The 15,136-nt window shown below is 49.2% G+C and overlaps 1 protein-coding gene across 1 annotated transcript in view; it reads left to right on the forward strand.

The window, feature by feature from the left end:
* LOC139752848 (cGMP-dependent protein kinase, isozyme 1-like) overlaps nucleotides 1–15,136 on the forward strand; it is a 378,255-nt gene that overhangs the window by 194,567 nt on the left and 168,552 nt on the right. The window lies entirely within an intron of this gene.

Here is a 15,136-nt window from a genome sequence, read left to right on the forward strand (position 1 = left end):
AAAACGAGACGGGAGGATATCCAGCCCCCGCTCCCTCCTATTTAAGTCGACTTTTACGACACGCAGGGAATACGTGGGAAGTATTCTTTCTCCTCTATCCCCAGGGATGATATATATATGTATATATATATATATATATATATATATATATATATATATATATATATATATATATATATATATATATATATATATAGTGCATATGAACGAGCACTTCCTTATAACATACAATCCTCCAACAGCCAGGATCGAACCTGGGACCTCTGCGTGGTTGTGCTCCCGCCTGCCACGCAGGGGTCCCGGGTTCGATCCTGGCTGTTGGAGGTTTGTGTGATAGATATATGTATATATAGATATATGTGTGTGTGTGTGTGTGTGTGTGTGTGTGTCATGTAACAAAGACAAATTATAATAATAATAATGATAATAATAATAATAATAATAATAATAATAATAGTAATAATGATAATGATAATGAAAATAAAGATATATTTCAGACGCAACTGGCCACTACGTCATTAGAAAAGATAACAGTAAAAGAAGCAATCACACAACAGCTGACCCAGGTCATCCAGCTGAACTTAACACACTGTAATTGGAAGTTTGAAATTAGAAGGATGAAACAATGATGGATCTACCGGGTCATTTGTGGAGGGGGAGTGAGGTTGGCAGGGAGAGGGATGAAGAGATGGAGAGGGGGAGTTAGTGTGTCAATGGGAGAGAGAGAGAGAGAGAGAGAGAGAGAGAGAGAGAGAGAGAGGGAGAGAGAGAGAGAGAGAGTTTCATGACCTGACATGTGAAGTTTTTTTTCTTTAACTTCCTCAAAAAAACGTACTTTTTTTTCCCTTTCATAATCCTTTCTTGTGTTTTCATTAAGGTCTGGCCATGATGCAGACTTTTGTCCGTGAATGGAACCTTGAACGAAAGAAAAGAAAAAAAAAATTATACATCCAGACCACACAGACCCCAAGATAGTCTAGCCTTAAAAGCAGCAAGAGAAAGAGGAGTACAGCAGAGGCTTCCTCCCCACCCTCCACCAACACGCCGGATGGAAAACGGGTAGGAAAAAATACCTTGCAGGACTAATACACCCGGAGGAAATGTTTACACGAAAGCCATAATGGGAAACGAACATGAATAAGTCATGCAACCCATCACCACCGACATGCAACCCATCACCAACGACATACAACCCATCACCACCGACATGCAACTCATCACCACCGACATGCAACCCATCACCACCGACATGCAACTCATCACTTTTTGTCATAACGACAATACTTAAGATAAACTTGAGATCCAGCCTCTCGACTTACCATGTCTATATTATTCCTGGTGTTGAGAAATGACACAATCATTTCCATTTACTCTCTCAAACCAGGTAACATGGGTTGATCCATGTTGGTATGTTACCGCAACCTGGCCACTCAGGGATCAGTGGGTGAGTAGCTAGCATGGTATACTACCAAGTTATGATAACTGATTAAATGATCTATTCAATACCGGAGTTTGACAAGCGATGATCAAGTCTAATTTGGAAGATAATCAAGAGTTTTGCTGTAAACCACATATCCTGGGAGTGTATTCCACGCATCTAAACCACATATCCTGGGAGTGTATTCCACGCATCTAAACCACATATCCTGGGAGTGTATTCGACGCATTTAAACCACATATCCTGGGAGTGTATTCCACGCATCTAAACCACATATCCTGGGAGTGTATTCCACGCATCTAAACCACATATCCTGGGAGTGTATTCCACGCATCTAAACCACAGATCCTGGGAGTGTATTCGACGCATTTAAACCACATATCCTGGGAGTGTATTCCACGCATCTAAACCACATATCCTGGGTGTGTATTCCACGCATCTAAACCACATATGGTTAGGTGCTGCTTCCAGTTTAAGAATATCCTTGCTTAAGTGGGGCGCCCAAAACTGCACTGTATGATCGAGGTGTGGTCTACTTCGCCTTGGGTTATAGTGGCAACACCACATCTTTGCTTCTGGGTGTAGAGTTTCTGTTGATATATCCTAACATTCCGTATGCCTTCTTGGCAGCTTCATTACAGTACTGGGGCAGTCGGAAGTGGGTGGAGAGAGTGACCCTTAGATCTCTTACACTAAGGGTGTCCTTTACCTTGTAACAGCTGACGTGTATCGACGTTAAATGGCATTTGTCATTTACTCGACCATCTAGTGATTTGAACTAGATCTTCTTGTCATCTTTGTCTTGTGTTACCATGGCACTACCGACCGATCTCTTTGTCATCTGCCAATTTGGACGCTCACTTATTTAGCCGCATGTTCAAGCCGTTCATATCAATGATGAAAAGTATTCAGGCCCGAGTACTGATCCCTGGGGGACCCGAGTGAGTGACGGGTGACCAGGGTGATGATTTCCCCCTTTCATTACGACTCGCTGCCTCCTGTCACCTCACCAGGATGCTGTCCAGTGTCTTATGCAACCCATGTAATCCCCAAAACCAGGACTTTGTGCATCAGTCGAACGTAAGGGGACTTTATTGAATGCTTTCTGAAAGTCCAGAAACATGATATCTATTGCCTATGTCTCGTTGTGGGTAATGAAGAACATAAGATGCAAGGAGGTTTGTAAGGCATGATCTTGTGTCTTCGAAAAACCATGTGGCGTTGCTTCAGGTCGGGTATATGTTATATGTGTCTTCTTGTATATCCCACCATCCTGGTAGCTCAAGACAGTAGTGAGAAATAAAAGAGGGGAAAAAAAAAACATTTCAGGGGTTGTGGAAGGGGGTTTGTTTGTCCTGACAGAGGTCGTGACGGGGAGGGGGATGATTATGGACAGAAACAGACGTCAGGGCGGCCCGTCCTGGCGTCATCCATGGCCACACAGTGATCATCTGTCGCTGTAGCTTGCCGGGGTTTGACGTGGTCGGTCTGATGGATGGGGGTACACTACGAGCGAGCTCCAGGACGCATGAACCAAAGTAATAGCTGTCGAAAAGAGAAGGCGAACCAACACTGCGGCGTAGGGCCTGTGGGTCAGGTTGAGTGGGGTCAGACTGGAGAGAGGTGATAAGTCAAACTGCATCGGAATCGGTTGTGTGGTCATTATGCAGAGCTGGAAACTTCACAGGCGCCGGGGCGTTGCTCCGTACATGGACGGCTCGATCCTGTATATGATCGGAAGATCTGTTCTCAGGAAAAGAAATCGTGGCCGCCTAGATAATCCTCTTGGTTCCTCAGTCAAGACTTACCCATTGGTGTTGTAATCCGGGCCCCAAGATGTGGGTTAGATGTTACAGTGATGTGTTTATTGTGTTTAGCAGTGAGACTGCTGATACGTTGAGGAAAACAAGATTCTGGAAAGTTCTAGAGAGAGAGAGAGAGAGAGAGAGAGAGAGAGAGAGAGAGAGAGACAGGTGGGCACAAACTGGGTTATAGACGCATTAAACGTAAACAGGTTGCGTCCGTCCCACTTGGAAATCCAGTTTAGCCTGAGTTCATACAAGAAGTTTTGACGGGACGACGATCGAGTGAGAGAGGATGGGCTGGTTTGGAAGGAAGTATTGGGCTGCTGGCTGTGTGGCATGGTCAGCACATAAATGTATCTAGTGATCTGTTGAAGGAAGGAAATGGTTGACGAAGAGATGGAGGCGGGACGCTTCTGTTGACAGAGAAAGACGGGGAATGGTTGATCCATCGACAAATATACTGCGATACATCGAGGGAGCAGAGTGGAGGGAGGGGAGCCAGGAGGTTGGAGGCGTGGCACCCCGGTCCCTGCCACGCCTCCGTCAGAAGCTTCTGGTGTTATCAAGGACGACAACATAGGATTCTCCCGGGTCTCTCTGAGAAGATGACGGAACGTCGTGTGTGGATCTTGATTCACGGAATCCAGTTTGACGATGAGACAGACGAATGCAAGATTTATGGTTTTCGAAAGAAACGGGATCTAAAGAGAGAGATTCTAAGCCTCTAGGGACAGAAGAGATCATAGCAACTGGATGATCTTTTGTTGTAAAAGTCTCTCATCTTTGGAATAGCCTGCACGAGACCATGTTTCCAAAAGCCCATGGTCGAGGGCATAGGTGCGAATCCTGGTTACGGCAGTCGGTCCACAGTCATCCCAGCTGTTCATCCACCCCTAGGGCTTAGTCGATGAAATGGGTACCTGGCTCAGGCTAGGGTATATATATATATATATATATACTGGCTGTGTCCAGAGGAGTTACATCTCGGACTAAACAAGCAGAGGTTAAAGGGAAGAGGATAATATTGATGGAAGAAGGAGATCAGGGTGATGAGGGGAAGTTAAGAGTCGCCCAAATTGGAGTTATGGGATAATAACGAACCGGAGAAGAATAACTTTTTCCATTGAGAGGGACAGGGGAAGTGGAGGAGAGGCAGCAGAACAGAAGTTAGCAGAAATACACCGGGCTAAAGGGCAGTAACACCTGAGGATGGAGGAACGCTTTGCTATATCTTTTTTTAGCGGCGATAGAAGCTGGTGATGAGTGTGAGGAAGGAGTGATGCTCGTGTGTGATGTGGCAGATCTCTCTCGCCCGAACATAGCAGCGCTGTTGTGTGCGGCGTTCGACCGACTGGGAGGAGGAGTTCTAGAGTGATACAACGATGGGATATCCAGTTCATGGTGCGACCATGTCATCATTCACTGAACCATTCTCGTGATACACCCCGTGTACGTGCGAGGTTTGATGGCGGGCGGGCGGGCGTGCGCATATATGTGTGATGAATAATATTTATCATTTATAGATTCACCAATGCATTTATTTGTCTGACATTTCGTTTATTTAATCACTGAAGCTTTGCTTCCTGCCAGATCCTAAGCTGAGGTCACTCTGCCGCACTCCTCACGAAACTCCTTCGTGACTTCGTCGGGTGAATGACCTCACACACACACACACACACACACACACACACACACACACACACACACACACAGAGGAGGAAGCCCCCAGCAAGCAGTAGAGGCTTCCCCGGATGGAATCCTGAAGGAGCGTCACGTAAGAAATCTCTGACACAGGACCAACACAGGCACGCACACTCATACCGTACCACGGGTATATTTAGATCATTGCACAGTATAGGATGACATGGTCGCACCACACGGGGTTGGATGCCACGTCGTATATCACGTTAATCCTCCCGCGGGTCGATCGACGGCCTCACACACCTCTGTAATTTTGTACGCTCACGGGCAATTTTCTGCTTGTAGTTACGGAAACATGCATGCGCGCGCACGTGTGTGTGTGAGGGAGGGAGAGGCGACCATATTAGTGACGTAGCACACCTGGTGAGTGGGTTAGTGGGTCAAACACCAGCACAGGTGAGGCCGCACCGACTCGGGTCGTTCCTTCGCTCTGATATGCACCGTTGATTCCCTGAGCAACCCAGCTGTTGGTGGCTGGGACCCGCAAAGTGTCGTTCCCAGTTAGCACTGGAATACTTTTGTATCAACTTGGCCTATTGCCTCATCCAAGGGAGTACGTACCCACCCCCCACACCCGTGCTGGATGTGGCTTCAAAAGCGTCGAATCCAATTTGAAGTACAATTCTTCCTCCGTCGACAACGCACATGACAACGTAGGACCTCAAATCAGTCAATACGATCATACCATCGTCCATCTGCGCACAGCTGTGTTGTGTGTGGGAGTTGGCCGGTCCGTGTTGCAGGTCGCAGTAAACACACACGTCAACCTCCCCGACATGTTTCGTCATCGGCTTTAACACGGACGAGAGAGAGAGAGAGAGAGAGAGAGAGAGAGAGAGAGAGAGAGAGCCAATCTCTCTCTCTCTCTTGTTGAAACAGGGTCACTGTTTTTCTGCGTTTCCTGAAGGCAAAGTTAATGATCTTTTTTTTTTTTTTTTACGTTCTCCGTCCGGACTGAAATAAGCCCCTGCCTGTGTTTTGTTTATTGTCATTGTTTCCCACTAGAGCGAAGAATTAGAACTCCCCTCCTCCCTCCTCCCCACTGTGAAGTCTTATCATTTATCAGTGGATGTCGCGGGAATTGACTTGATATGTAGTGTCATGGCCTCAGCGTCTTGGAGATATGGCGACCTGTCGTTAGCTTCAGCGGGCTACGCGGTGTGTTTACGGTGTCATTAACGTCGCACAAGAGAACGAGAAACACAGTGCATGTGAACGTATTGAGAGAGCCTTTTTTACACATGGTACCTTATGAACTCCTGTGGTGTAGTGGTTAGCGTCGGTGAAAATGAATCACGCGGGCCCCGGTTCGAGTCTTGGTCAGGGCGGGAGGCGGCTGACAGCCAACGCAGTTCATCCTCCTCCTCCTCCTCCTTCCCTCGGGGCTGGGTCGGTAACTGGGTACCTGCCAGAGGGTTACGGTATGATGTTCTACAACCTCCCTCACTCCCTCCCTCACCAGCGTCGCCAGCGCAGGGGGGCATGATGGACCTCCCCCTGGAGTGAGAAGTTCATCTCGGAAGAAATTGTACTCTCCGTTCTTTGTCCGGAGACAATGGCGTCGCCTCGGGAAGAGAGAGAGAGAGAGAGAGAGAGAGAGAGAGAGAGAGAGAGAGAGAGAGAGAGAGAGAGAGAGAGAGAGAGAGAGACTGACTGACTTCTCCTCAGTCGCTGTGTCACCACACACACACACACACACACACAGTCAGGCCTAAGTCTTCCCCCACAGGATCTGCTTGACGACCCCCCCCCCCCCCCCCCCCACGACCCCGACCCGCCCACCACGTCCGGGTCATTGTGGACGGCGGGTCACCCACCATAATCCCGACACGTGCAAACAGACAGAGGCATTGGGAAGGGGGGGGGTGGCTCCCTCCTCTCTCTCTCTCTCTCTCTCTCTCTCTCTCTCTCTCTCTCGCGCGCGCGCTATTAGCTACAGTAGGAGGAAAATGAAGGGGTTGGGGGGTGGGGGGGGGGGATGAGGAGTCGGGGACAGTTTCATAGCCTTTTTGGAAGATCCGTGTTCCCTCTGGGTCTGGTCTTGCTCTTGAGATAAATATATATTCTTTTCGTTTAGTGCTGACGGCTTGCGATATCCTGGGTTAAGGCTGTGTGTGTGTAGTTTATATATATATATATATATATATATATATATATATATATATATATATATATATATATATATATATATATATATATATATATTCCTATTAGTCCACGGGGAAAATGAAACACAATAAGTTCACAAGTGCACTTTCGTGTAATAACCACATCATCAGGGGAGACACAGGTCTCTGGTCACGTCAGGTCGTGTTACTCCGTCTCAGGTCTCTGGTCACGTCAGGTCGTGGTACACCGTCTCAGGTCTCTGGTCACGTCAGGTCGTGGTACTCCGTCTCAGGTCTCTGGTCACGTCAGATCGTGGTACTCCGTCTCAGGTCTCTGGTCACGTCAGGTCATATCGTCTCATTAATCTAGTGGTTTAAGCATGAATGTCCTCTGCTGTGGATGGTAGACAGACCGTGCCCGTATGGGCTCCAGGTCAGGTCAGGTCAGGTCACGGGAGTGTGAGATCCTCACTGAGCTAACCAAACAATGGAATGAAAAACTAAAAAGTTTTACCTCAGTTCCCGGAGTAAACCCTCCTCGCCACTTTCCCACCTTTGCGAGGTAGCGTCGAGAAAAGAAAGATGCACCATTCAGAAACTCCTCTCTCTCTCTCTCTCTCTCTCTCTCTCTCTCTCTCTCTCTCTCTCTCTCTCTCTCTCTCTCTCTCTCCACTGGCTCCTTCACTGGTTTCTGTTTTTTGGGGAAAGTAATAATACTGGAGGAGGAGATACCGGACCCCAGCAGCTTATGGTTCAGACGGGAATGAAAAAGTGGTTACTCACTGTGATACAGGATCCAGCAGCTAGCTGTACTGCCCGGCGCATGATACCGCTCCGTATTTCTTAGGGTTGAAGGAACATTTTCAAGTGGAACTTTTTAGATTCCCAAGTTTTCGTTACAGTTTCCAAACATGGACAGAAAACGGAGGGTCGCTGGTGCACGAGAAGAAGGGAGGGTGGAGGGGGGGATCGTCTTCAGTCTTGGAGGACAGAAAACGGAGGGTCGCTGCTGCAAGAGGGGGAGGGTCGGGGTTGGGAGGTGGAGCGTGGGATCGTCTTCAGCCTTGGAGGACAGAAAATTGAGGGTCGCTGCTGCAAGAGGGGGAGGGTCGGGGTGGAGTGTCTTCAGTCTTGGAGGGATGGGCTGTAAAGATGACGTTTCGAGGTGTCGAGACACAGGCGACGCTGGTAGACATGAGGACAATATTAGTGAGTCAGAGAAGCACAATTCAAGAACACTAGTGACCTGCAGACACACACACACACACACACACACACACACACACACACACACACACGCCAGGTGGACTCGTCAACACGCTGTTCACTTAGATAATTATGTTGAGTTCAGTGAAGGTCAAGTTGAGTGAGTTCAGTGAAGGTCAAGTTGAGTGAGTTCATTAAATTTAATGGTACAAACAAGCAACTGTATTACTTCAACCCCCACGTATGACTGACTTTTTGCAATTGTTCGATCTCACAATTTATATTTGACTCACTGTATGATTAAGCAGTATTACTATTCTGGCTATGTTAATTAGTTTGCCAGTAATTAAGATTGAGCTTAATTATGATGTTATTCTTTCTCTACGAATTCCACTTGCACAATTGACTCGCTTCTTGGGTCAAACTCAGATGCCTCACATACCTCTACCGTAAGACCTCACCATCACTCACAAAGGGCTGACCTATTGTTTTTTTTTTGGGGGGGGAAGGTCGTATGAGTTCACACTGGATATGTCCCACATCAGTTATTATAAAGTAGATCAAACCTTCCCCATCATATGTGTGTGTGTGTGTGTGTGTGTGTGTGTGTGTGTGTGTGTGTGTGTGTGTGTGTGTGTGTGAATATCGTGTCGAAGCTGTGATACAACATCCAAATAGCTTTTGAAGATCATTCGAAAATAGCCCCCGAACGTAGTGCAGACGATGAGTTAAGAGTGGAAAGCAAGTCAGACTCTATTACGGGTGCGTTGAGTCCATTCCTCCCGTGTGTGAGTGAAGGTGGATGAATACCATAGCAACAGATGATGGTCAGCATGTCCCCACCTGTACTGATCCAACCCTCAGTGCAGGCTTTCGAGGGTCGTATCTCTTATGTATTTCCCAGAGAGAGTGGTGGTAGTTACGTACGAGTGTGTGTGTGTGTGTGTGTGTGTGAATGGTTATGGCAGTAACAGAGATGGTTCAGTGGTCTTCATTCCTTCAGTATCCAGGCAGGGAAATCTCATGCAGAAAGGAGGTCGTGTATTGACATTCGACGCAGCGGCGCGGACGAGAAATTGGCCCCAATGGCAGAGTTTGAAGATGTCCAGTGTTCCCTCGATGTTGTAGAAGACGTACCCCACCGACCTTTTCCTTTGACCTGACCTATAATGGGCAAGGTCAAGGGTCATCTTCACAACTCACTGCACACCACTGGTCCTTGGCTTCAGCCGCTACACACTCCACTTCATTACCATCTCACTAAACTCTTAAAACCACTGATCTCTGTTCTCATTTTCTCTTTCCAGTGGTGATTATATATATATATATATATATATATATATATATATATATATATATATATATATATATATATATATATATATATATATATATATATAAGAACTGATACACATATAAAACCAGAGGAGAAATATAACTATGGCTGTTGGATCTTTGGTCCGTCGCATCTTCGATCATCGTCGACAGAGAGCTGGGGCAACAAGTGGTGTGTGTGTGTGTGTGCGGGAGACACCAGCTGGGGTCAGTGTGGGGTTGGATAAGCATGATTGACGGGCTAGGTCGTGTCGGGTCGACTGGACGGGAGCCGTTCGTCCACGTCAGGTCTCACGTCCACGTCTCTGGTCGACACGTCAGGTCTCAGCGCTTCATCTGGACAGAGACCTTTCGCGTTAGAAATGAGATATGACCAGCTGGCAGCGGAAGTGGCTAGAGGACAATGTTTACCGTTTTTCTTCGTCAGTTTTAGAAAGGAAACAAGATTCTCTTATCTTTCTGAAGGAGACGCAACTCTAGCAGTGTGGCAAGACACGCCAAGACCTCCCCAGCCCCACGTACGCCCCAGGACAATCTCCACCCCAGGACCATCACCTCCCCAGCACCACCTACACCCCAGGACCATCACCTCCCAGCACCACCTACACCCCAGGACCATCACCTCCCCAGCACCACCTACACCCCAGGACCATCACCTCCCCAGCACCACCTACACCCCAGGACCATCACCTCCCCAGCACCACCTACACCCCAGGACCATCACCTCCCCAGCACCACCTACACCCAAGGACAATCTCCACCCCAGCACCACCTACACCCCAGTATCATCACCACCCCAGCACCACCAACACACCAGTATCATCACCACCCCAGCACCACCTACACCCCAGTACCATCACCACCCCAACACCACCTACACCCCAGCACCACCTACACCCCAGTACCATCACCACCCCAGCACTTCCTCCCGGGTACTGCCCCATCAGCACCGGCAGGATCACCCCAGCCTCCCATCACTACCCTCCCCCAGCATTACCCGACCCCGTCCCCCTCACCAATAACCAATGCTTGATGAGAAAACCTTCAGCTTCTCGAATTCGTCATTGAGATTATTTTCGTCTCCTTCTTGCTAATTTCAAAGGTATATTCTTCTCCTTCTTGCTAATTTCAAAGGTATTTTCTTCTCCTTCTTGCTAATTTCAAAGGTATATTCTTCTCCTTCTTGCTAATTTCAAAGGTATTTTCTTCTCCTTCTTGCTTATTTCAAAGGCACGCTGGAATGAACCAGTCTTATTGTCATTTGGACTAAATGGAATGAACCACTCATATCTTCAGTCGGACTGGGTGGAATGAACCACTCATGTCCTCAGTTAGACTGGGTGGAATGAACCAGTTGTGTTCTGAGTTGGACCGGGTGGAATGAACCGCTCATGTCTTCAGTTGTGGACTGGGTGGAATGAACCACTCATATCCTTCGTTGGACTGGGTGGAATGAACCAGTCAAGTCCTGAGTTGGACTGGCTGCATTCCAGGAATGAGTCAGTGTTGAGTCCAACCCCATGACTGGACGACTGACATCCAGGGATGGAATCCCTCGGATCCGACCCTGAATGAAGCAGGTATGACTTGACGTTTCGCTGCTTCCGTCCATCCCTCGCCGCCTACCCAACCCCCGCTCTATAGCACCAGTAGCGGCAGCAGAAGAAGCAGAAGCAACGGTAGCAGGAGAAGCTGCTTCTAAAGCACCAGTAGCGGCAGCAGAAGAAGCAGAAGCAACAGTAGCAGGAGAAGCTGCTTCTAAAGCACCAGTAGCGGCAGCAGAAGAAGCAGAAGCAACGGTAGCAGGAGAAGCTGCTTCTAAAGCACCAGTAGCGGCAGCAGAAGAAGCAGAAGCAACGGTAGCAGGAGAAGCTGCTTCTAAAGCACCAGTAGCGGCAGCAGAAGAAGCAGAAGCAACGGTAGCAGGAGAAGCTGCTTCTAAAGCACCAGTAGCGGCAGCAGAAGAAGCAGAAGCAACGGTAGCAGGAGAAGCTGCTTCTAAAGCACCAGTAGCGGCAGCAGAAGAAGCAGAAGCAACGGTAGCAGGAGAAGCTGCTTCTAAAGCACCAGTAGCGGCAGCAGAAGAAGCAGAAGCAACGGTAGCAGGAGAAGCTGCTTCTAAAGCACCAGTAGCGGCAGCAGAAGAAGCAGAAGCAACGGTAGCAGGAGAAGCTGCTTCTAAAGCACCAGTAGCGGCAGCAGAAGAAGCAGAAGCAACGGTAGCAGGAGAAGCTGCTTCTAAAGCACCAGTAGCGGCAGCAGAAGAAGCAGAAGCAACGGTAGCAGGAGAAGCTGCTTCTAAAGCACCAGTAGCGGCAGCAGAAGAAGCAGAAGCAACGGTAGCAGGAGAAGCTGCTTCTAAAGCACCAGTAGCGGCAGCAGAAGAAGCAGAAGCAACGGTAGCAGGAGAAGCTGCTTCTAAAGCACCAGTAGCGGCAGCAGAAGAAGCAGAAGCAACGGTAGCAGGAGAAGCTGCTTCTAAAGCACCAGTAGCGGCAGCAGAAGAAGCAGAAGCAACGGTAGCAGGAGAAGCTGCTTCTAAAGCACCAGTAGCGGCAGCAGAAGAAGCAGAAGCAACGGTAGCAGGAGAAGCTGCTTCTAAAGCACCAGTAGCGGCAGCAGAAGAAGCAGAAGCAACGGTAGCAGGAGAAGCTGCTTCTAAAGCACCAGTAGCGGCAGCAGAAGAAGCAGAAGCAACGGTAGCAGGAGAAGCTGCTTCTAAAGCACCAGTAGCGGCAGCAGAAGAAGCAGAAGCAACGGTAGCAGGAGAAGCTGCTTCTAAAGCACCAGTAGCGGCAGCAGAAGAAGCAGAAGCAACGGTAGCAGGAGAAGCTGCTTCTAAAGCACCAGTAGCGGCAGCAGAAGAAGCAGAAGCAACGGTAGCAGGAGAAGCTGCTTCTAAAGCACCAGTAGCGGCAGCAGAAGAAGCAGAAGCAACGGTAGCAGGAGAAGCTGCTTCTAAAGCACCAGTAGCGGCAGCAGAAGAAGCAGAAGCAACGGTAGCAGGAGAAGCTGCTTCTAAAGCACCAGTAGCGGCAGCAGAAGAAGCAGAAGCAACGGTAGCAGGAGAAGCTGCTTCTAAAGCACCAGTAGCGGCAGCAGAAGAAGCAGAAGCAACGGTAGCAGGAGAAGCTGCTTCTAAAGCACCAGTAGCGGCAGCAGAAGAAGCAGAAGCAACGGTAGCAGGAGAAGCTGCTTCTAAAGCACCAGTAGCGGCAGCAGAAGAAGCAGAAGCAACGGTAGCAGGAGAAGCTGCTTCTAAAGCACCAGTAGCGGCAGCAGAAGAAGCAGAAGCAACGGTAGCAGGAGAAGCTGCTTCTAAAGCACCAGTAGCGGCAGCAGAAGAAGCAGAAGCAACGGTAGCAGGAGAAGCTGCTTCTAAAGCACCAGTAGCGGCAGCAGAAGAAGCAGAAGCAACGGTAGCAGGAGAAGCTGCTTCTAAAGCACCAGTAGCGGCAGCAGAAGAAGCAGAAGCAACGGTAGCAGGAGAAGCTGCTTCTAAAGCACCAGTAGCGGCAGCAGAAGAAGCAGAAGCAACGGTAGCAGGAGAAGCTGCTTCTAAAGCACCAGTAGCGGCAGCAGAAGAAGCAGAAGCAACGGTAGCAGGAGAAGCTGCTTCTAAAGCACCAGTAGCGGCAGCAGAAGAAGCAGAAGCAACGGTAGCAGGAGAAGCTGCTTCTAAAGCACCAGTAGCGGCAGCAGAAGAAGCAGAAGCAACGGTAGCAGGAGAAGCTGCTTCTAAAGCACCAGTAGCGGCAGCAGAAGAAGCAGAAGCAACGGTAGCAGGAGAAGCTGCTTCTAAAGCACCAGTAGCGGCAGCAGAAGAAGCAGAAGCAACGGTAGCAGGAGAAGCTGCTTCTAAAGCACCAGTAGCGGCAGCAGAAGAAGCAGAAGCAACGGTAGCAGGAGAAGCTGCTTCTAAAGCACCAGTAGCGGCAGCAGAAGAAGCAGAAGCAACGGTAGCAGGAGAAGCTGCTTCTAAAGCACCAGTAGCGGCAGCAGAAGAAGCAGAAGCAACGGTAGCAGGAGAAGCTGCTTCTAAAGCACCAGTAGCGGCAGCAGAAGAAGCAGAAGCAACGGTAGCAGGAGAAGCTGCTTCTAAAGCACCAGTAGCGGCAGCAGAAGAAGCAGAAGCAACGGTAGCAGGAGAAGCTGCTTCTAAAGCACCAGTAGCGGCAGCAGAAGAAGCAGAAGCAACGGTAGCAGGAGAAGCTGCTTCTAAAGCACCAGTAGCGGCAGCAGAAGAAGCAGAAGCAACGGTAGCAGGAGAAGCTGCTTCTAAAGCACCAGTAGCGGCAGCAGAAGAAGCAGAAGCAACGGTAGCAGGAGAAGCTGCTTCTAAAGCACCAGTAGCGGCAGCAGAAGAAGCAGAAGCAACGGTAGCAGGAGAAGCTGCTTCTAAAGCACCAGTAGCGGCAGCAGAAGAAGCAGAAGCAACGGTAGCAGGAGAAGCTGCTTCTAAAGCACCAGTAGCGGCAGCAGAAGAAGCAGAAGCAACGGTAGCAGGAGAAGCTGCTTCTAAAGCACCAGTAGCGGCAGCAGAAGAAGCAGAAGCAACGGTAGCAGGAGAAGCTGCTTCTAAAGCACCAGTAGCGGCAGCAGAAGAAGCAGAAGCAACGGTAGCAGGAGAAGCTGCTTCTAAAGCACCAGTAGCGGCAGCAGAAGAAGCAGAAGCAACGGTAGCAGGAGAAGCTGCTTCTAAAGCACCAGTAGCGGCAGCAGAAGAAGCAGAAGCAACGGTAGCAGGAGAAGCTGCTTCTAAAGCACCAGTAGCGGCAGCAGAAGAAGCAGAAGCAACGGTAGCAGGAGAAGCTGCTTCTAAAGCACCAGTAGCGGCAGCAGAAGAAGCAGAAGCAACGGTAGCAGGAGAAGCTGCTTCTAAAGCACCAGTAGCGGCAGCAGAAGAAGCAGAAGCAACGGTAGCAGGAGAAGCTGCTTCTAAAGCACCAGTAGCGGCAGCAGAAGAAGCAGAAGCAACGGTAGCAGGAGAAGCTGCTTCTAAAGCACCAGTAGCGGCAGCAGAAGAAGCAGAAGCAACGGTAGCAGGAGAAGCTGCTTCTAAAGCACCAGTAGCGGCAGCAGAAGAAGCAGAAGCAACGGTAGCAGGAGAAGCTGCTTCTAAAGCACCAGTAGCGGCAGCAGAAGAAGCAGAAGCAACGGTAGCAGGAGAAGCTGCTTCTAAAGCACCAGTAGCGGCAGCAGAAGAAGCAGAAGCAACGGTAGCAGGAGAAGCTGCTTCTAAAGCACCAGTAGCGGCAGCAGAAGAAGCAGAAGCAACGGTAGCAGGAGAAGCTGCTTCTAAAGCACCAGTAGCGGCAGCAGAAGAAGCAGAAGCAACGGTAGCAGGAGAAGCTGCTTCTAAAGCACCAGTAGCGGCAGCAGAAGAAGCAGAAGCAACGGTAGCAGGAGAAGCTGCTTCTAAAGCACCAGTAGCGGCAGCAGAAGAAGCAGAAGCAACGGTAGCAGGAGAAGCTGCTTCTAAAGCACCAGTAGCGGCAGCAGAAGAAGCAGAAGCAACGGTAGCAGGAGAAGCTGCTTCTAAA

This window comes from Panulirus ornatus, chromosome 13 (assembly GCF_036320965.1).
Source record: "Panulirus ornatus isolate Po-2019 chromosome 13, ASM3632096v1, whole genome shotgun sequence".
In the NCBI taxonomy this organism is placed as follows: Eukaryota; Metazoa; Arthropoda; class Malacostraca; order Decapoda; family Palinuridae; genus Panulirus; species Panulirus ornatus.